The 20897-nt window shown below is 55.8% G+C and overlaps 1 protein-coding gene across 2 annotated transcripts in view; it reads right to left on the reverse strand.

Annotated features, from left to right (window-relative positions):
* AGPAT3 (1-acylglycerol-3-phosphate O-acyltransferase 3) overlaps positions 1 to 8701 on the reverse strand; it is an 80615-nt gene extending 71914 nt beyond the window's left edge. The window contains exon 1 of one of the 2 annotated variants that reach the window (XM_053657636.1): positions 8581 to 8701. The gene's annotated coding sequence lies outside the window, so the exon portion shown is untranslated. The remainder of the gene's footprint in view (positions 1 to 8580) is intronic. The other variant, XM_053657634.1, reaches the window with a different exon arrangement.
* Positions 8702 to 20897: the final 12196 nt, after the last annotated feature.

Below are 20897 nucleotides of genomic sequence, written 5' to 3' on the forward strand. Positions count from 1 at the left end.
GGGCGGCGGCCTCAGTCGCTGCCGGCCACACTCTCCAGGTTTCCTGATTGCACACGTGTGGCTCTAGAGGTTACTGACACAGACGCTGGACTCCTGCCTTCTGCCATGTCTGCTGTTGTCTCTTTAACGCCTTTTTCAAGACTCTCAAGCATAATACACACACAGAAGAGTGCACACACCTTAAGTGCACAGCTCAAACTTTCACAAACCAAACACACCCACGTAACCAATTCTTGGGTCAGGACAGACAGCACTCCCAGAACCCCTAGAAGGCCTGGCCTGCTCCCGTCCCACCCGCAGTGTCCCCCTGGGCCCACCCCAACCCCGGGCAGCAAGTTCCAGTTTCACCTGCTTCTGTGCTTCGCACCCACAGATCAGGCCGTGCGCACATCCCCGCCGCACGCCCTTCGCTCAGCGCACCTGTGAGATCCACAGATGTCTGCTGCCTGCAGTTGCAGCCACTGCGTCTCTTTCCCATCGTGTGAATCTTACTTGAAATAATATTCCATTGTGTGTATACAAGGTCTGTCCAGAAGATATCCAGCCATGTACTATGAAAAATAGAGACATTTATTGAAGAAGATACAAGAAACGTTGTACACAGGACAATGATGCTTCAGTCCCCTTCAAAGGAGACGCCTTGAGACCTCACACAGTTCTCCCAATCGCCATTAGCTGCCCTGTTGTATTTTCCTGGATCTTATCAATGGTCTGAAATCTCTTCCTTTTCAAAGGCAATTTTAGTTTTGGAAAATGCCAGAAGTCACAAGGCACCAAATCTGGGCTGTAGGGGGGCTGAGTCACCTGGGTGATTTGATGTTTCACAAAAAAAACTCTGCATGAGACAGGATGCGTGAATAGATGCATTGCCGTGATGAAGGTGCCAATCCCCAGTTGTCCGTAGCTGTGGCCTTCCGAATTATCCGAATAGTTTCCACAGAGGAATATCCACGCTTGATGCAAAACTGGGTGAAGAGTCATTGCTCTACTCACTCAGTCATTTTGAATGTGACACTCGACAGTGTCTGCCGCCCCCACTGACTGGTGCAGTGAAGTCGTCCTCGTTCACGCATGCGCATTCAGGCCACTCCCCTTGGCTGCCAGGCTACACGGATGTTGCACAAACCATTCTCGTTACATTAACAGTGGCTGCACTTTTTCTGAACAGAGCTGGCGGGCCACGTTGTTCTTCCCCGGGACATGGCCACTGTAAAGAGTCAGGTGGCCATCCCACCCAGGGTCCTGACACGTGCCCCAGGTCGGGCCTGCTCACGAGATGGCCTCTTCTGCAGATCCAGCCGAGGTCTCTGAAGCGCTGGGCTGAGGCAGGCTTACCCTTGGGCCACCCTGGCGGGCAGGCCAGCACCTCCCTGTGGCTGTACTCTGGCATGTCCCTGGTGACCACGGAGGTGAGTCTTTAACCTCTTTGTGTGTGTCTCCATCCATCTGCCTCCCATCCAGAGAGGAGCAATGGGGCAATTCAGAGCCAAACACCTGTGTTTACACCAGCACAAGGGGAACAAGACGAGAACACCCTATCATGCTTCCATCCAGCATCAGTGGCAAGGCCCAGGAGTCATATGGGAGGGAAGGACATTAAAGGCACAAGGACAAAACAGAGCCACTACCACTCCCAGATAATACAGATGTCCGCACAGAAAACCCCAGAAATGTACAAACCACTGACAAGAAACTGAGACTGGTGAGGGGACCGTCTATACAACACTAACAAGGAGCTGGAAAAGTTTTGCATTAAAAATAAACTCTAGCCCTGGCTGATGTGACTCAGTGCATTGAGTGCTGCCCTGCAAACCAAAGGGTTGCCAGTTCAATTCCCAGTCACGGCACATGCCTGGGTTGAGGGCCAGGTCCCCACTGGGGGGCGCACAAGAGGCAACTACACATTGATGTTTCTCTTCCTTTCTTCCTCACTCCCCTCCTCTCTGAAAATAAATAAATAAAAATAAACGGTAAAAACACCACTCACAAAAGCAACAAACAATAAGGGTCCCTGGGGTGGGGATCTCACCATAGAGTCCAAGACAGCGCGTGGACTGGTACAGAACCTAACTGCGAGTCGCGTAAGGTCTTCGTTATGGAGACACATGCCCTCCGTTCACTGCAGGACGGCTGAAGAGTGTAAGGATAAAAAACACCCCCAAACAGACCTACAGAGTCAATGCCATCTCAATCAAAATGCTGACACAACTTTCCATGACACTTGACAAGCCGATTTTAACACTTATGCAGAAAAGCAAAGAGCAAGAACAGCCAGGCTCTGGAGACCCAGGGGCGGGCATCCAGACAGCGGGGCGGGCGGCGAGCTGGGCGGCAGGGTGCTGCCCACGCAGACACACCGACCAGTGGAACGGACAACCAGGCGAGGCGGCCTGGACACCATGGGTCAGCAGGGGAAGGGGACCCACCAGCTGAGGGCTGGTGTGAGGACAGGAGAGAGCCGGGGCCCCCCACTTCTACCACACACGGTCCACTCCAGGGGCGTGAGGACTTCAGTGCGGAAGGCAAACTTGGAAACTTCTACAAGAAAATACGGGAGCCCCAGGGTCGGGAAGAACTTCTCAGCAACACCCACAAGGCATTACCCATTATGGAAAGATTTAACTCTACATTGAATTAAGAATTTCTGCTCATCAGAATAAAGTAAAAAAAAAAAAAAAAAGACACAACTGAGGAGAGGCATGTGATGCACACATCACAACACAGGATTGGCGCCACAACTACATGAGGAAGCATGGCGAGTAGAACTACAGGTCAGGGATGCGAACGAAAAGACACGACCCGGCGGGAGTGGGTGAAGGAAGTGCAGAGGAGGAAACACGCACGGCCCGCAGCTAAAAGCAGGTGTTCAGCGTCCTCAAGGGGGAAGCAAAGCCACAACTAAGGCACGATGTTTGCGTTCATCCTATTGGTGAAAATCAGTGACAACAGCAGGCGCCGAAGAGCCTGAGGGCCCACCGTGCACACTGTGGGGGGGCTGTGGAGCTCCAGACAGGCGGCTGGGAAACAGCCCAGCACCACCGCGTGAATTCTAGCGTGTCCGCACTGCTACCGGTACATAGGACACTGCACGTGCACCAACAGGCGGGAGCGGAAACCAACCGAGACCGCGCAGGAGGCGCTCCGAGAAACCTGGCGTCCCCTTGTGTCCCGGCCAACCTGCTCTTGGCACCAGCCTCTCTCTCCTCCACCTGTCACCCCAGAACCCCATCCTGTTTCCAGCTGCCGAGCGTGATGGGGTGGAACAGCTCTGTTCTCATCTGCAGGTAAAGGCGCAGGTTTCTGCCAATTGGTTTCTTGCGCCTCTTGTGTGTATCTGGGACGAGCCAGTTTTATCCTCATCAATTAGCTTGGTTACGTTGTTTCAAAAAATGAAGCAAATATTTTAGACCAGAGGTTGTAAAAATAGAGGCCTACAGGTTCCTGGATTCAACCAGGAACATTTTTTATTTGCCTGCACAGTCTGTTAAAAATACTTGTGTATAAAACCCAAATTTCTGGCTTGTTGCAGCAGCCAGAGACCCGTTAGCTCTGGGCCTGCGCCCGCCCGGTCATGTCGACGGGGGTCGGGGCTGGGGCTCGGCCACCTCTGGCGTCCGGGCAGCCCTCTTTGCCGCGTCCCCGGCTCACCTTCCTGCCCAGCCCGTCAGGATCTGCATTCACGACTTTCACGTACACTAGCTTTGTTCACCAAAAACAAAAACCGTTACACCCAGTAACTCTCTCAAATGCGAAGGGAAGAAGGGGAAGGGGCCAAGCGGGCGTGGCCCCGGGACAAGGCCGAGCTGGTCTGGAGCCAGAACCGGCCTGCAGGCTACGGCACGTCTGTTCCCGGATGTTCCAGAACTTCAGTTCCGGTGGCAGGGGCCTCAGGGTAGAAAACTGGGAACGACGTCCGCACAGGGATGCGTGCCACCGATCTGGAAGCACCTGCTTCTTTTGCTGGGACACTCAAACAGTGCAGGAAGGGGCCAAGTGTCGGCTTCAGGAGACCTGCCCTAACCGTGGGCTTTCTCTGAAGCCAAACCGAACCTCACCGATGCCGTGTGACTGCTAACAGCTGAGATTATTTCCACTGTGCCCATCCGTTTTTGTGGATGACTGAGTCACTAAGCCTAGTCTCTGAGGAAGCCACCGAGCTCTGTCACTCAGACCTCACTGAGAGGACCAGCTGCATGGCGGGAAGGGAGCCTCCAGCCTCCAGGACCCCCACAGGGGCTCAGAAAGGGGCACTCCTGCAGGGCTGGGCGGAGCGGTGCGGGGTTTCTGGGGTGGGCTGCATCCTGGCCTAACGACCCCAGGTGGAAGCCCCTCCCCGGGCCTCCATCCTTCCTGGTCCCCTCCGAGGGGTCACAGCAGCATGATGGGCCAGGGCTCCCCACCTCCTCCAGCCCTCTCCCTTCAGCCTCCGACTCCCCATAAACCTCCTGGTCCTTCCCTCCTTGACATCTGCCTCCTAAAGAACCCACACTGAGGCAGCCTTCCCATAAGAAAATTTGGCCAAAATTCCTGCTGTTGGACCGTATTTTGCAAGGTCTACCAATTGAGTGATTTCTCTCTGAACATAAGGATTATGAGCATCTTCCCAATCAAAGGCAGACTCCTTCATTTGTTCAACCAATCACTCCAATTAGACTAGGACAATAGTCTAGATTCAAAGTCGGTCTATGGAGAGGTTCACGCAATCATCGGCAACTTTTGTCAATGGACGGTTCTTCATTTCCGTCCTACCTGCTATCTGATGAAAAGCTGAGCACAATGAATTTGCATAAAAGTGAATGCCTATTCTTCCCGATGCAACATCCGGCGCCCGTCTGTCTCTATCATCTCAGACAGGCTTTCCTGACCCCCACCGGCCACGGAGAGCCCTCTGCAAGTGAGGAGTTCATGAATGAATGCTTCTGTGAAGCCAGGTGCTCAGTCTCGGTCTCTGAAACGCAGGCCTTTGAGACACTGAGTCTCCCGAGCATCGGGGAGATTTGGATTCGATCACGCCTTCGTTTGCGATCTAGATTCACCGAGTGCTCTCTCAGCGGCCCTGGCCCAGCTCACCCACCTCAGCTTCTCATTCGTGTAACGGGGCAACACCTCTGTCCTTACAGCGCTGTTTTGAAATTAAACAACAAAATCAGCACACAAAACGCCTCACTGTTGCAATAACTGTAGCTGTTGTTACAAACACAACACGCAAAGCCTAAATTACTCAGGAGGGGACACATTTCACGGCGGCACATACTTGGAAAGTTTTCAGGTCAACGAACCACATGCTGAAGAAAGAAAACCGCCACCTCTGGCACTCAGGGACCCAGCCCTTGCCTGGCTGGCGACCACAGGGGACCGGGTCCTTGTGAGCACAGGGCTGGGCGAGGGCCCCCCCCCAGCAGCAGAGTTCATTGCTGCTTGTGCTGGAAGCGGTCACTGCTGTTCTTCATGACTGACTCCAACCTCCCACTTTCAGGGAGGAGTACAGATGCCACACATGAATGATGCATGGCCGGCCAAGTTGCCCAGGGACAGGCCTCCCGCTGCAGCCACGCTGCCCAGGCAGGGGCGCCCAGCTTCGGCTGCTGTTCCTCCACAACGCAAAGTGCTTGGCCAGGAAGAACTCTGTCTGTCACATGTCCAAGGATGCGTGTTTCTTTCAGTTTGGTGACACTAGCCTCTAACACATCTCTGCAACCCTCCTGGCTCCCAGGGAAAACACCTGGACAGGGCCACCGCAGGGCCCAGGGCCACTCGGAGACTTCGCCCCTGCAGTAAGCACTCAGCCAACTTTCCCCTCCACCCCACCTGCAGATAAACACAGGGACGGCCCCCGAGGTTATCTGTGTTTTGGGCTCCTGCGCTGCTTAATAAAGACAATCAAACATGGCGAATTCTTCCAAGTAACTAGACGAAAGACTGCCAGAGGATGAACCACTAACACGTTTGCCTAAAATGCAGCATTTTAAAATTAGTAACTTAGGGCTAATTTTAAAACGATTGCCAAGTGGTTTTAGGAACAATAGGTCAGTCACAATCCTTCCGCCTTACGATTGGAAACAACCCATTTAAAACGTCAAGCATTCTTCGGTTGACCAAAGAATAATTTACCAAAGTAAAAACCATAAATTTCTTAGCAACCATCTTACAAAATTTACTGCACTGTAAATTTTCTTAATGAGAAGACTAAGCAGCAAAGATCTCAGTTACACAAACCGTTCAAAAAGAAAACAAATGTAACCAATCTGCCCAATGCTTTGCTCTCTCAACATCAATCAGCAGCACCTTGTAACAGTAAATACATTAAGAGTGTTTGACAAGGCCAAAGATCGGAGACAAGGATGGGAGCAGAAGCCACCACTTTTGCCACAGGTGCACTCGAGTGACAGTGACAAGGAGGGAATTGCTACAGTGAGGGGTTGGCCCCCTCCCGGATCTCCCGTGAAATCGGGCTGAAGGTCAATGGAAGGTGTGTGTTTCAGGGTCAAATGTGACCGGAAAAATTACCCAGACCCTCCCTGCCAAAACCCCAGTAAATCTGGCTCCTCTCAAACACATGTTTTTTGTTTCTCATGTTTGTAGGGATTTCCATGGTCCCCGCCCCCTCACCCTGATATAACCAGGGACAAAAGTCACCAACTTCTAGCAGACTGATGGGTCTCACAAGACAAGAGTCCGTGCAGCCTAGATTAAAGTCTCGCCGCACTGATCTGTGACCTCCAGCAGGTAACTGACCCTCCCTGTTTTCACAGACCACTCTGTACAAGATCAACATCTGACCAGAGGTAGCCCATGCCAGGGGCTAACCCAGGGTATCAGGACCACCTGCTAGTTAACAGGGAAGGAGGAGTGGAAATGATCACTTTGGTGGACGCTCTTTTTCTAACTTCCAAAATAAAACAACTTCCAGTTTGCCTCCGCAGCCCTGACACACCAGTGGGATCACAGACACAGGGAGGATCCCTGCCAGCCCAGGGGTGGCTGCAGCATGCCCCCCCCCCATTGCCCCGAGCAGCTTCTAGAACCAGGACTCTGCAATTCAAGGTCCCCTCCTGAGTCCGCCTGCACCGTCCACAGTGCTGACTTGAGCCCTGCTCTCCCAAACACTGCAGGCGGCTGCTGAGACGCAGGCTTCTCAGCAGAGATGCCCAGGCAGGGCCCCCCGCAGGTCGGGTGACCAGAGGCTCCAGCCAAGCACATGCAGTTTGGTTCCAAATGTCAAGGCACCTACACCTCCCGAGGCCAAGGAGAGGCCCTGTGCAGGCTGCATGTCTGTCACATGCATCTTCTTTTTCAAACAATGTAATCCAGACAATTTGTGAGCGGTCACAAGAAATGGATACAGAGGTGCACTGTAACAGGCTAACTCTGAAACTTTGGGGTGGGGGTGGGGACGAAGGGAGGGACAGAGAACAGAAAGCAAGTGATCACACTGGAGAATGTCCAGGGTCTGACCAAGGCCTCATAGGAAGCTCTTGAAGGAAGAGCGTTGATGATCAGCCCCCAGGTGAGCGTGGCCGGCCTGCAGGGCCGTAACTGAGCACGCAGGGGGCCTTCTGGGTTAGAGGTGACCCCTGGGGTCATCAGCACCAGCCCCCCTCACCGGTCTGGGCCGTCTCTGGGATGGTTTTCACTTTTAATGTAGTGGCCACGTCTCATTCCAACCTGTCTCAAGACCAACAGCCCTCATTTTTCCTTCTCACAGATGATATTTCCTATGAAAAGACCCCCAACGGCTCACATATTCCCTTAGACAAGACTTAACATTATGCTTTTTTAAAAAAAGGCCTGGGAGGCCATTTATTTAAAAAAGCATTTTTCCTATGTCACTGAACTTCTCTCAAAGTTAAAAAAAACTGTACAATTTTTCAAGGTAGCATCAACTGCTAATAATCCTCCTGTCCTGGGGACCTGGAGCTCCCCGGGTGGCCCTGGGGTGGGGGCGGCTTCCTCCCCAGGGCTCTGGGGTTATGGACCCATCGCCTGACTGGAACCCTGGAAATTCATAGTCAGCCTTTGGTCCGAACGGAAACTCAGCGCGCCCCTCCCTTGCAGTAAGTACACCTGCGGCCCTCCCCCACCCCTTCCCCTGCCGGCCGGCGGGCGAAGAGTGAAACCAACCCCGGGCGCCGCGTGCTGGGTCGCGGAGGAGGGGTACACCCCGCGGGTCCCGGGTCACCAGCTTCGTCCACACGGGAAGGGGTGGGGGGCGCGTGGCATTCGCGATGGAGCATAGCCTCCACCCCTCTTAGTCCGGGGTGAGGGGAGGGGGTGGCGCGCCCTCTGGCCAGCTGCCAGGCCGGCCTGGGGTGCCCCCTCCCTGGGCCCAGCGCACTCGGTGCAGCGGCCGCGGCAGGCAGGTGGGAAAGTGGCCTGGGCCTCTGCTGGGCAAGGCCCCGGGGAGGACCGGGTGGTGGGGCTGGGGAGGGACCCGGGCCGCGGACCCCTCGGCCCTGTCGTCCCGCAGGCCCCACGCCCGGTGGCGCGCGGCTGGCCCATTGCGGCGGGGCCCGGGGCGGGAGGGGGCGACCTCAGGCGGCCGAATGGGGACCGGACCTCCGCAGCGGCCGCGCCGCTCACCTGCTCGTCGCGCGCGTGGCCCCGGCGTTGCCTCCGGGCCGCTCCGGCCTGCGCTCCGGCCCTGGGCGCCCGGCCCTGCGTCGGGCCTCAGCGAGTGCGGCGCCCGCCGCCCCCGGCCCCCATCCCCCCGCCCGGCCCGCCGCCCTCCGCCCTCGGCCGCGCCGCCCCGACACTTCCTGTGCGCGCCGATCCCACAGTTCCGCCGGCGCGCGGGGCGGGGGACACGCGGCGGGGGGGCGACACGGGACACGCCGTGGGGGGGTCAGGAGACACGCAGGGGCGCCACGCCGGGGGACAGGGGAGCGCTCAGGGGGACTGGGGCGTAGAGTCCTGGGGAGCACGCGGACAGGCAACCCGGAGGGGCGAGGGGCACGGCGTGGGGTGGGGGCAGGGCGGGCGCCGGCCGGGACGGGACCTGCCGGGCCCTATAACGGACACGCGGGCCGAGGAATGACGGGATCCAGGAGGAGGGCCACGTGGGGTGCGGGACTAGCGAGGACCGTGGAGCGGCCTGAGCAGGGGCGCAGGGACGCGAGCCCGCGGGGGCACAGGCGCCGTTACCTGACTTAGGGCCAGGGGCCCAGCGTGGTGGGGGCGGTCGGGCAGAGGTGGGGCAGGAAGGCAGCACCGTGGGCCCTGCGACCCCACCTAGATTCCCCCCACCTCCCTGGGAAAATCGCCTGAGGGCAGGGAGGGGGTTTCCGGGCATGAGCTCCCCCTCCCGAATCCAGGTGGCCGTCTGAGGTCCACCGCAGGGGTGGTGGCCCGGTGCGGAGCGTCCTGGGAGCCTTGGCTCCGCTGGAGGATCGACTTTCTGACCCGCGTGTGTGCGTGTGTGCGTGTGTGCGGTGGTCCCCTGACTTAGAGTTGACACCAGCTTGCAACGTTGTGTTGGTTTTAGACCCTAGAGGAAGTTCCCCCACTGGGGGGAGGGGTGGCAATGGCCCTGAATTGGCTGCACTAGTCCAGCCACTTGTATGTGGTCACTGACCCCTGTCCTCTCTTGGCCTGGCCAAGGGGAGGGGAAAGGTTTCTGCATCCCAGCAGGGGGCCTGCCCTGCAGCTGAGCCGATAGAGGGAGCAGCTAACAGGACTGTCCCCAGACGGCCTTGTCAACCGATGACTACTGCAGAGGGTCATCTCCATGTGGCTTTCTCTACTTGATTCCTGGAGGTGACCTGACGCCTGCTCAGGGCCGCAGGGCCGCAGGTCCACCTGTTCCTCTGGAGCTTGAACAAGTTCCACCTGAGAGCTATTTAAAAGCACCGGGTGCCGGGGTTACTGCTGGCTCTGCCTGATTTGGAGCTTCCTGGAATTATTTCATGAAACACCCAGACTGAAATAAACGTACGTGCACCTGCTCACCTCGCAAGTTCCTTGTCGTTGAAATAAAAAGCTGTGGTTGGTAATGTTCATGGAAATGGGACGTTTGTCAAACCTCGGGCCCTGCCCAGCCACTTCAGTCACTCACGCTGCATTCGGACCCCGCCAGCTCCCGCAGGCGTGTGCAGGGGAACCTTCCGACAGCACAGACTCACTGAGACCTGGTTAAATGCACTCCAGAACAGTCATGGAATAGTACTTTTAATTTAAAACACTACACCAATAGAATGCAGCAACGCTGTGCATGCTATTATATAATCTCCAAGATGTAAGTTAAAACTAAACAGGCAGAGTGATCGGGGCGCCGTGACCCCTTTCCTGTACGAGAAAGCAGGACACGTGTTCGCATGCGCAGCAAACTTCAGGAAGGGCAAGCCCCGCCCACCCACGTGTGTCCGCCCGGGCAGAGGGAAGGAAGCCTTTAGCCCTGTGCTGGGCGGTGATATCAGGTTAAGTTTATCACATGCACACATTTTTGTAATTACTCGTTAAAGCTAATTAAAATGCACCTCATCATTTAGATATTTGATGGCCTCTTTATAGTTACTTGGAGCTTTTATATCAGCAAAAAAAAAAAAAAAAAAACACTGCCTTGGTCTCTACAGTGTAAAGTGCCATCAGTAAGAGCCAATCTCTATTCCGTCAGAATTTCTGATCACTCATACCCGACCCGAGCAGGACCTGGCCTCTGGAAAAGCTCCTCTGAACATAGGAACCGAGTAAACACTGCGGCAGAACTTGGAAGTCCACCAGCCAGCCCTCAGCTGCTGGCCGAGCCCCTCGGTGCCCCGAGCGTCTGGGATGGGGTCATCACTCAGGTGTGTCGAGAGCCTATTATGTGCATGCATTTCAGCTCCTTCTGGAAACAAGGCCTCAGGTAGAGACCGTAGGCATCCATTTTACAGTTGTGGAAACTGAGGCACAGCAAAGCTGCCTCGCTCACCCAGCAGAATACAGCTGGCAGCAGAGCCCCCTGACTCGACCACAGGACCGGAACTTCTGACCCCAGTAGTGACTGATGCTTTCTTATTAGGAGAGAAACTCGGGCCCCCAGTTGCCCAAGTTAAAATGGGGAAAGGGCAATTCTTGCCTGGAGTGTTGGCAACCCAGATTTATAGAGTGAGGGGGGGATTTCTGCAGTGAATGAGAAGGAGAGTAGCATTTAAGTGCCATCGTGAGTGTGAGCTGGGCCTTGGGGGAGGGACGCCTGGTTCAAGCTTGCCAGGCTCCCGTTTCTCGGGTAAGTAAACCAGAGCCCCAGAGGCGATGCCAAGGTCAAATGGCAGGCAGCTGCCCACCCCCCAGCCCACAGGGGCTCCTCCAGTTCTGAGACCCTCATTGGAGAGCCTTCCCACCAAGGCTCATTCAGGGGCACAGAGGTGTGGTTCTGGCTGGGTCCCGGGAGAGCACACCGGCTGGTGGATGACCCCAGGGAAGGCTTCCGAGGGCAGCTGGGCACAGACATCGGGCTGTTCCCACTGCCCAGGGAACTTAGAGCCAGCTTCCAGCTGATCTGTGACCTTGGACAAAGTCATTACCCCTTCAGGTCTTGGTTTCCTTTTCTGTAAAACAAGGAAGTTCCCATTTGGGACTTTTCTGGTTCCCAAGAATAGGCCAAGACAGCCAGCCATGACTCTGGGGCCACTTCGGGCAATTTTAACAGTCTAAAGTTAACCACATTTACCCAAGATATAAAAATATACCATAACTAAAGGTAACTTTGCTGGAGAGTTCTAAGTCTGAGGCGTGAACACTAATCTCAGATGGAGAGATGTTACATGCTTTTGATTAATACATAACAGGAAAACAATGATAAATGCAATTGTTCAGGGGACAGTGTGTTACTGAGAAATCCTTCAGCTCTGTCAGCCAAGAATACAGGGACCTGGTGCAGAAGGGGTCTGGAGAGAAGCGGCCTGATCAGCCTGGAGGTCCCAGTCAAGGTCATGAGAGCAGGAGGAGCCAGTGCCCCGCCGAGGACAGATGGCGGGCAGATATGCGGCACGTGGGGAAGCCGTGCATGCAGGGCTCGAACCCGCTGCTTTTGCACTGGCTGTGAGGGCAGGTGTGCCATACAGCGCCAGTGCCCGCTTGCTCTGCACACAGTCACTGCTGTAGGCAGCTGTCACCTCATGGGGCCTGAGGACCTGTGACCTGAGCACAGGGCCTGCTTCACCCAGAGCCATTGAGCCACCATCAGCATCCTTTAAAGTGAGTCCCCACGGAGGAGTCAGGGATGCCCGAGAGCAAGGGCAGCAGGGCCAGAGGGAAGACTGAGAGGCAGCGGCAGGGGGGCCACAACAGGGCTGTGGGTGCCACAACAGGGGGGCCACAACAGGGCTTGAGCCCCACCCCGGGCACCCCAGCTGGTCGGAGCAGGCAGGGTTCTGGGGCCGGATACCCCTAACAGGCAATCCGTGCTCTGAGCCTCTGCCGGCTGCATCCGGCCCGAGGCTTCGCCCACTGAGTCCTGCCCCCTGTCTCTTTCACAGGACTTACACTGCCCTCCGCACCCCAGGACTGCACCCTGACTCTGCAGACAAAGGCAGGCCTCTGAGCACCTGCACATTCCTCTGGCTGTGGGTCTGTCGATCTCAGTCGTGCTCCAGGCTCCTTAGGTGGGAGCAGCAGCCCTGGGGGCTCTTGTCCACAGAGCCGTGGGCCGGAGACTTGCAGCACATGTGACCTCTCAAAAGAAAGCCTCTCCCTGCCGCGCCCACCCCACCTCACACATGCATGCACACAGCAAGCAAACACTATAAATTTTTTCTTAGCATAATTTTTTTCAAATGTCCTCTGGGATTGAAAAAAAAGCACATGCTCCTTCTAAAAATCCACCTGTTCCACCTCAGTGTTGCTCACACCTGTGGGAAAAGGCTGACCCCCTACCTACGGGCCCACGGGACCGTCAGATTCCTGAGAACTAGTAAAAGGCGTTACTCAGGACTGTCCTTAGTGGGATTGAGGAAAGGCTCCCAGGAAACAAATAGCGCAGTGGGTTAGCACAAGGGGAGGGGTGGCTCCATGACTTTTCAGGGGAGCAGGGGGACACCGAATGCCTTGAGCCTGGAGATTTAGACCCAGGCACAAGATCCTCACATGATTGGACTGGAAATAAAATGGGTAAAACCCCAATACTCAGAATAACAGAAGAAGCATTGTTTTGGGGGGAAAAAGGGAGGCGTGCATGCATAAGCCCCCTTGGACCTCACAACTGCTCCAGCCCCGGTGACAAAACTGGGCTGCCCACCCCAGGGCCCTGGACACTGGCCCAGCATCACGTGGAGACTTAGGAGACAGGACCACCCGTGTCTCCCCTTTCAGCTTCAGTTCTCATCTGGCTGGCTTCCTAACCTCGTCGTCCTCGTCATTACACCAAAAAAACAAACACAAACCAACCAACCACCAAACCCTCATTCATTACCATCAGGATGGGCTGAAGACTGAACCTCATAGTTGCAAAATAAATCCATGGTTCTTTTTTTCCGCAGGGCAAGTCAGGGCTTTGGGGATTTGCCTCTGGACACAGAGTGGTGGGGGTGGGGGCAGTGTGGACATCCCAGGAGGCCCCTCGAACTGGTTCACTCCAGGGACAGGGACAGGGTTCTTCCAGGTGAAGCTGGTCGCCCTGCTGTTCCGGGCCTCAGTTTACTGCATGTTCAAAGAGCACTAATGAACCCCCTCCCTGCCTCGTAAGGTCTCTGGGAGCCCTGGGTGAGTCCACACAGGGAAAGGCTTGAGGTTTCTTTGAAACCCTGGCCCCCATCTCCCACCTGCCCCCCAACCATCCAGGCACCTTCCGGCCCCGCCCCCTTCTCAGTCTCCCCAGTATCATCCTTCCACCAGGGGTTCTGTCGCTATCTGAGCCAGTCTGCTCCTTTTCCTGTGGACTGTCTCCTAGCCTGTGACCCCACCAGCGCCCCAGCATGGGCGCTCCATGAGGATGGTGTCCACCTGGCCGCTGAGCAGTGCCTGGCTGCTGCAAGGTGCCCACCACCATCTGTGCAAACAGGCTCTCGCCCTTGGAAGGCTGTGCAGCCAAGTGCATCCCTGGGCACCTCTGGGGGGGCAGGTCTGCAGGGGCAGCACTCTCTCAACTTCACGTCTTGGTCTATGAGGGCCACAGGCGGGGCGGCCTAACAACAGGAACAGTCACACGGACCAGAGGCCTGTGGCCCACATGAGGGCTGTGGGTGGGGCTGGTTGCCTGAGGCCTCTCACCCCGGTGTGTAGACAGATGGCCGTCCCCTCCCTCCGTGTGTGTCTTCCTCCCAATCTCCTCTCCTTATAAGGACCCACCCATGACCTCAATCGCCCTTAGTTACTACGTTAATGGGCCCTCACCAGCTCCAAATAACGCATGTCCCACTCGACACATGTTAAGTGCAGGCCTCGCCATGCACACTTGGGGTGGCACAGCCCCCCAAACACTTGGCGCATGATGTGTGTATTCTCCCTATCTCTCCCTCTCTCTCCTTATTTTTATTTTTATTTTTGGAATGCACTTGTATCCCTTAGGTAATACGGAAAGGCTGTGGGCTCCCCAAACTCGGAATGAAAGTGGGCCATGGGCTGTGCTGTGGGCAGAGGCAGCTCCCTCCCTGGGTCCAGCAGGCCCCAGGTGTGCACCCTTGTCACTGTGAGCACGCCCCCTGCTAGGCACAAACATGAGCCGGTCTGCGATCAAACCCCAATGAATAAAATAGCAGGTTCGTACTGCGAGTCAAGCCATCTGATAGCAAAGCCAGCAGTCCTGTTTTATAACCTGCCTGATGGTGAGGTCCTGGTTTCAATGCCATTTTGCCCTGACAAAGACAAGATTTGGATTTCTAAAGTCCCCCTGTGCCCCTCCACATGTACCAGGTGCCTTGGGGACACAGTCATCGTGTCCCTTCCTGGGCTCCGGCAGATCTGCTCAGCAGCTGCCGCCTGCCCATCTTCTTCCATTACCATGCACATGACCGGGCTATGCCCTGCCTTTGACTGTCATTACTCAAGAAACAAGAACTGGCCCTGGCTGCTGTGGCTCAGTGGATTGAGCACTCACCTGCAAACCAAAAGGCTACTGGTTCAATTCCCAGTCAAGACACATGCCTGCATTGCGGGCCAGGTCCCCAGTTGGGGGCCTACATAGCTGATTGATGTTTTTCTCCCTCTCTCCCTCCACTCCCCTCTCTCTAAAAATAAATAAAATCTTTTTTAAAACTTAAAAAAAAAAAAGAAAACAAGAACCAGCACCAGGCGAGTGTCTATGAAACATCTTCTCCTAAACAGGCTGCAGCGCCTTTCCAAGCTCCAGGCCAGTCGATGGCTCCCAGGCCACCAGCCTGGCTGGGCCTGTTCCTCAGGACAGCAGACCAAGGGTCATGCCTCCAGCGTGGGCCCACTTTCTGTATCCAAATGCCTGTCATCTACCTGCCACGCCCGAGGCCCCTGCTGCCCCGTTTCCCGTCAGACATTTTGCTGTGCAAGCCACACAGTGAGGGCCACCTCATGCCACACTCCCTCCAAGGTGCCTTTGCATCTGCCACCCCGCCCGTGGGAGCAAGCACAAGTAGCCCCAATGACGCTCAGCTCCTACCGTCAGGGGGTGGGCTTCTCCCCCAAGACCCTGACCCTGGGATGCTCTTGCAATTTGCTTTGGCCGACGGGACCGCAGCAAAGGTAGTGGAAGACATGGCTCTGAATAAAGCCACTGCACTGTACACTTTGAAGTGGCCAAATTATACATTTATGTTATGTATGATTAAAAAACAAGTAAATGGATTTTTTTAAGGAGTGACTTTAAAAGATCTTGCATGTGGATAGGGTTTGCAGTGTTGTTGTTCTTTGCAAGCTAGGATCCCATCATATGAACAGACAGCCAGTGGACACCGAGAGGCATACAGCAAGTCACCTGTCACCCCATCCGACCGCCAGTCTCAAGAGGAAGGCCACTGACACCAGCTGACTCCAGGCGCTGGCCACCCGGCCAAAACCAGCAGAAGAGCCACTCAGCTGAGCCCAGACTAACTGCCAATGCCCGGAATCAAGTGCCAAAGAAATGGTTATTTTAGGCTATCAATGCTAAGATTCATGCTGGTTTGTCACATGGCTATAGATTAACTGATACCCAGCAAATGACCATCTCTGCCAGCTCAAACCCAGACAGGCCTCAGCACGTTCTCCTTCCGAAATCCACGGGGGAAGCCATAACCAGTACCGAGTATTTCCATGAATAAACATCTTCGTTATTTTGTAGCGGCGAAGAGCTGCTACGTTTCCGACTGCGACAGGCATTTGTGCTGCCTTCCTGTTAATCTAAGAGAGATGGAACCGTTTACCTTAACCCACCAGGGGGCGCTGCTGGCGTCAGGGCCTGGAGGGCTGTGATCTGGTAGAAACACGAGGTAGAGAGATTCCAACCGTGCTGTTTACAAACCTGCTGAACTCAGGTACCACAAGCCTATTCCAGTTTTGTGTTAGAAATGATCAAATTGGGAATTGGGGAGGGGTGTCTCTTCGCATTCTAGCCCTTGCTGGCCCCTTCCTCAGCAGCTGTAGACAGACATGCTGCCACCAACACGATGCTGAGTGTGAGGCGTGGACTGCATGCTCAGTGCCCACCTGCTGTGTGTGCAGCCGGCCAGGAGCTGGGGACAGGAGGTCCGGGGGCATGCAGCACCGATCCACACGGAAGTGCCGGGCACCAGGACGGCTTGAGCAGCCCAGCTGGCAGCGGGTCTAAACGCAGTCCTGGGTTCTGCTCCCAACGCTGAGTCACAGGGCGCCTCCTTCTGCAGCATCGCCCTCCCCTGCCCCTCTGTCCTCTTCTGCTGCTGTCACGCTGATCTCAGTTTCTGTGATGGCCACTTGGGCCTCCCTGCACCTTCCAGTCCAGCCCATCCAGGCCCAGCCCAAGCCCAAGCTCCGTGGCTGGAGTCGCCTTCCCGAGGGCCAGCTAGATCCCCCCACACCCATAAGCCTTCAGTGAGCCCCCATGCAGGGGCAGGTGAAACCCCTCAAGCCGGCGGTCCAGGCTTGGGGTCCCAGAGTGAGGAAGCTGAGGGAGGTTTGAGCACAGTGCTCCAACTGGCAGGACCCATCCCAGGGCAGCTGGAGGGAGGGAAAAGGAAGTGAGGCCAGGAGAGGACAGGAGGGGACAAGGAGGGGTATGGGTATAGTCCATGATGGCTGCTGTGTCTAGGCTGCTGGGTCAGGTCACCTCAGATGGGACACAGAGAGAACTTGGGGCTTCGGGTAGCCTCAGAGGCTGGGCAAAGAAGGCATCGGCCCCTGGCCTCCTTCCTGTCTCCAAAGCAGGCAGCCATCAGCTGCTGGGGGTCGGCCTCGCCACAGAGAGCTGCTCCCCAGAGGTGACGCCATATCTGGGGGCTGGGCAGGCGGGATGAGCCAGCCACGCCAGCCCATCTTGGGACTCTCTCATGGTCAGAGTCCACCCAGAGCTCCCAGAGGAGTTGGTCAAGGCCGTGTGGGGCCTTCGTCCAGTTCACCCCCAGCTCTGCCCCATCTTGCTCCCTCCACCTCCCATCACAGGTGGGGACCCTAATACACACACCTGCAGCTGTAGTTAACGCAACTCAGCCAGGCCCAAATGGTGTCCCCAAAATTCAAATGTGGAAGCTCTGACCCTAGCGCGCCAGAAGGTGGCTGTATTTGGAGACGGGGCCTTTACAGAGGTGACCGAGACAGAGGGAGGCTGCTGGGGTGGCCCTGATTCCACATGACTGGTGTCCTTATGAGAAGAGGCGGTCGAGACAGACTCACACGGAGGCTCGGCCATGTGAGCACACATGAGGAGAGGCCTGAGGAGGGGCCACCCTGCCCACACCTTGGTCTTGGGTGTCCAGCCTCCAGAGCTGTGTGTGTCCAAGCCTCCTGGTTTGTAGTGTCGTGTGACACAGCTCAATGTGGTGACACTCTGTCCTCTCCAAACCTCTGTCCCCTGCCCCTTTGAATGGCTCTGTCCACCAGCCTCACACCTGCCTTCCCTCCACTGTGGTCAGTGGGCAACGTCACCCACCCCAGTGGTCCCCTCATTTCTCTGCTGAGCATGTGTTTACTGAGCACCCTAAAGGGTGAGGGTGCAGCCAGCAGCCGCTCGGGCCCCCGGCCGGGGTCGGCAGAGGCACAGGATCGTTCCACTCGTGTGATCCTCGCTCTGTGACCTTGTGGTCATGGAGAGACCCCCAAATGCTCTCTCCGATGGAAACCCCCCCTCCACAGTTTGACATCCCAGCAAACCCAATGGCCAGGACCTGGAGGCTCAGGGCTCTGCCCTCCCCGCCCGGTACGGGGTCGGCACACTGCACATACGCTTCTCGGCACGGTGCTGCAGCTTACTGAAAATTACAGAGCAAAAAGAATTGCGGAGGGAATTTAAGACACTCAAGGACTACTTTCAAGCAATTTAGAAGCAATCTCCTCACAGGAATTGTAATGCTCATTATAAATAATTATGATCTACTAAGACAATCAACGCTATTACATTGGCTGGAGCTGGCTGGTGCTGGTGACTGAAATAGGAAAACCATAGACACTGCCCAGCAGGTGAGTCGGCTCAGGTTTCAGTTACACAGGGCGCCTCCGGGCACCTCTAGGCAGTGTGGGTCCTTGGCCCTCTCCTCCCTCCTGGCTTCCACGAGAATTCACGTGTGCCACCCCGAAACAGGCTCCCAAGAGCTTCGACAACCCGCTTCTGCCCTGCCCGGGCCCGTCCCCCCGCTTCGAGTCCTGGCTCTGCAACTTACAGCTGTGTGACTTTAGGCGGATTCCTTAACCTCTCTGCGCCTCAGTCTTCTCATTTCAAATGGGAATAATCAAAGTATCTACCACTTAGGAGTGTTGTGAGGACCCAAAGAGATCATGTCAACGGGGCGGGACGGAGCACCTGGTATGGGGGAGTCTCCACATATACCCCCACGCGTGGGCGACGCGTGGGGCAGGCAGGGTCGACAACCATCTCTCTCTGCTCTTCCTCCCCCCCCATTCGTTACGGCATGTCAGGGGTCAGTTTTACCATTTTAATATGGATGGATTTACCTGATCAACTATAAAGTAGTCGTTCTAAAAGGGTGGGCCCTAGACCGACCCCCACAGCAAAACCTGGGCACCGGAAAGCCAATCCCCGACCTCCCCAGGCCTGTGGCATGGGGAGCTCCGGAGGGGCCCAGTGCTCTTTTGATGAGCCCTCCAGAGGGTCCAGGCTCTATTTTAAAAAATAAAAATACACTCAGCCACCTCACTAGCTGAAGAAAAGGAGACGGAAGCTCCCATCCTTTCTCTTCCTGTACTAAACGTGAGGGGCTCTTTATCACCTGCTCTGATGCTGAGCTCCAGCCGCGCCCTGGTGGGCATCCTGTGGCTGCTGCGACCAGTGCCATAGGCTGTGGGGCACAGGCAGCAACAACTTGTTCCCTCACGGTCCCGGGGGCTAGAAGCCCAAGGTCAAGGTGTCCACGGGGCTGGTTCTGCCAGTAGGTGCTAGTGAAGGATTTGTTCCAGGCCCCTCTCCCAGCAGTTCTGGGGGTTCCTTGGCTTATAGAAGCATCACCCCAATCCCTGCCTCTGTCTTCACATGGCCTCATCTCGGTGTGTGTCTGTGTCCAAAAGTCCCATTTTTCTAAGGACAGTCATGTTGGATTAGGGGCCACCCTGTTCCAGTAAGACCTCGTGCTGACTGATGACCCCTGCAGCCACCCTATTTCCAAATAAGGTCACATGGGGGGTGGCTGGGACTTCAACATCTGGCCTGCAGGAGGGCACAGTTCAGCCCCGAGCACCAGGAAAACCAGCCTTCTGACCGTCTGGACGGAGACAGCACACAGGCCCCTTGCCCTCCGGGGGAGGTGCCCGGGATTTCTGAGCTGCAGATGCAGACACAACACGGGTGCTTGGTGACTCTCTGACCCCGAGGTGAGCAGGAGGAGCGTGCCACCTGTGGAGAAAGGGCGCTGTCCTGGGCCTGGCCCAGGCTGGACACGAGGCCCCCTCAGTGTCGCCCAGGCACATGGCCCGGGAGTGACCCGACCCCCATCCCCTCCTGGCACTCCTGTGAGCCGGTGACAGCACCCCCACAACCCTGAGGGACGGTTGGCTGAGTCACAAGTCGCCTGTGCTGGATTCTTGCTGCAAAGCTTTGCACAAGCCACTGGGGGGCAGCATGTCACACTTTGTTAGGGACTCGGTATGAAATGGCGTTTATTTTAGAGAACTTGCAACACAAAGCAGAACTGCCTTTAGCGAAGAGATTGCTGGTGTCTGTTTAATATCTGCTCTCATGAACGTTGTTACTCTAAAGTAATTAGTGCCATTGGAAAGCCAGAGAAGGACCTGGGCAGGGAAGTACCGTGTGTTGCTGTGTATAATGTGCACTGTTTTGCCCAGATTTTTGAGGGAAAAATAAGGATGCGAGTTAGACACAGGCAATACCATCAAAGAGTTCTTGGCCTTCTACAAGTACCGCGGATCTGTTCTCGGTACCTAACGCATCTTGTACCTTGTGTCCTTGTGTTTTATAATGATTGGTCACATAAAATTTCTGGTACCATAATATGTTAAAAAACAAATGCTAAAATTTCTTTATAATACTCAAAACAAGTATCTAAACGGAAATAATCAAATTAAAAATACAATGAAAGATTTTTTTTTCCTGAAAGTTTGGGCCAGAAATGTGGGTTATTCGTGGCGAAGCACAGTAACTCGTGCGCACTTCCTGTGGCCACTCCACCACCAAGTCCAGGTGACGCTGCCTTCTCAGAGTGAAGATGCCCTCGCCCCACACGAGTGTGTATCCGTGGCAGCCACGGGCGTGAAGGGCCGTTTCTGAAGGGGAGTGAGGTCCCGGACTCCGGGCAGCCGTTCCCGGCACCGGCTCGTGGTGAGAGCTGGTCAGGAGTCTGGGGGGCACGTTGGAGTCGGTCCCTTGGGTCCCA

Source organism: Artibeus jamaicensis, unplaced genomic scaffold, assembly GCF_021234435.1.
Source record: "Artibeus jamaicensis isolate MK-2021 breed Jamaican fruit bat unplaced genomic scaffold, CSHL_Jam_final scaffold_474, whole genome shotgun sequence".
In the NCBI taxonomy this organism is placed as follows: Eukaryota; Metazoa; Chordata; class Mammalia; order Chiroptera; family Phyllostomidae; genus Artibeus; species Artibeus jamaicensis.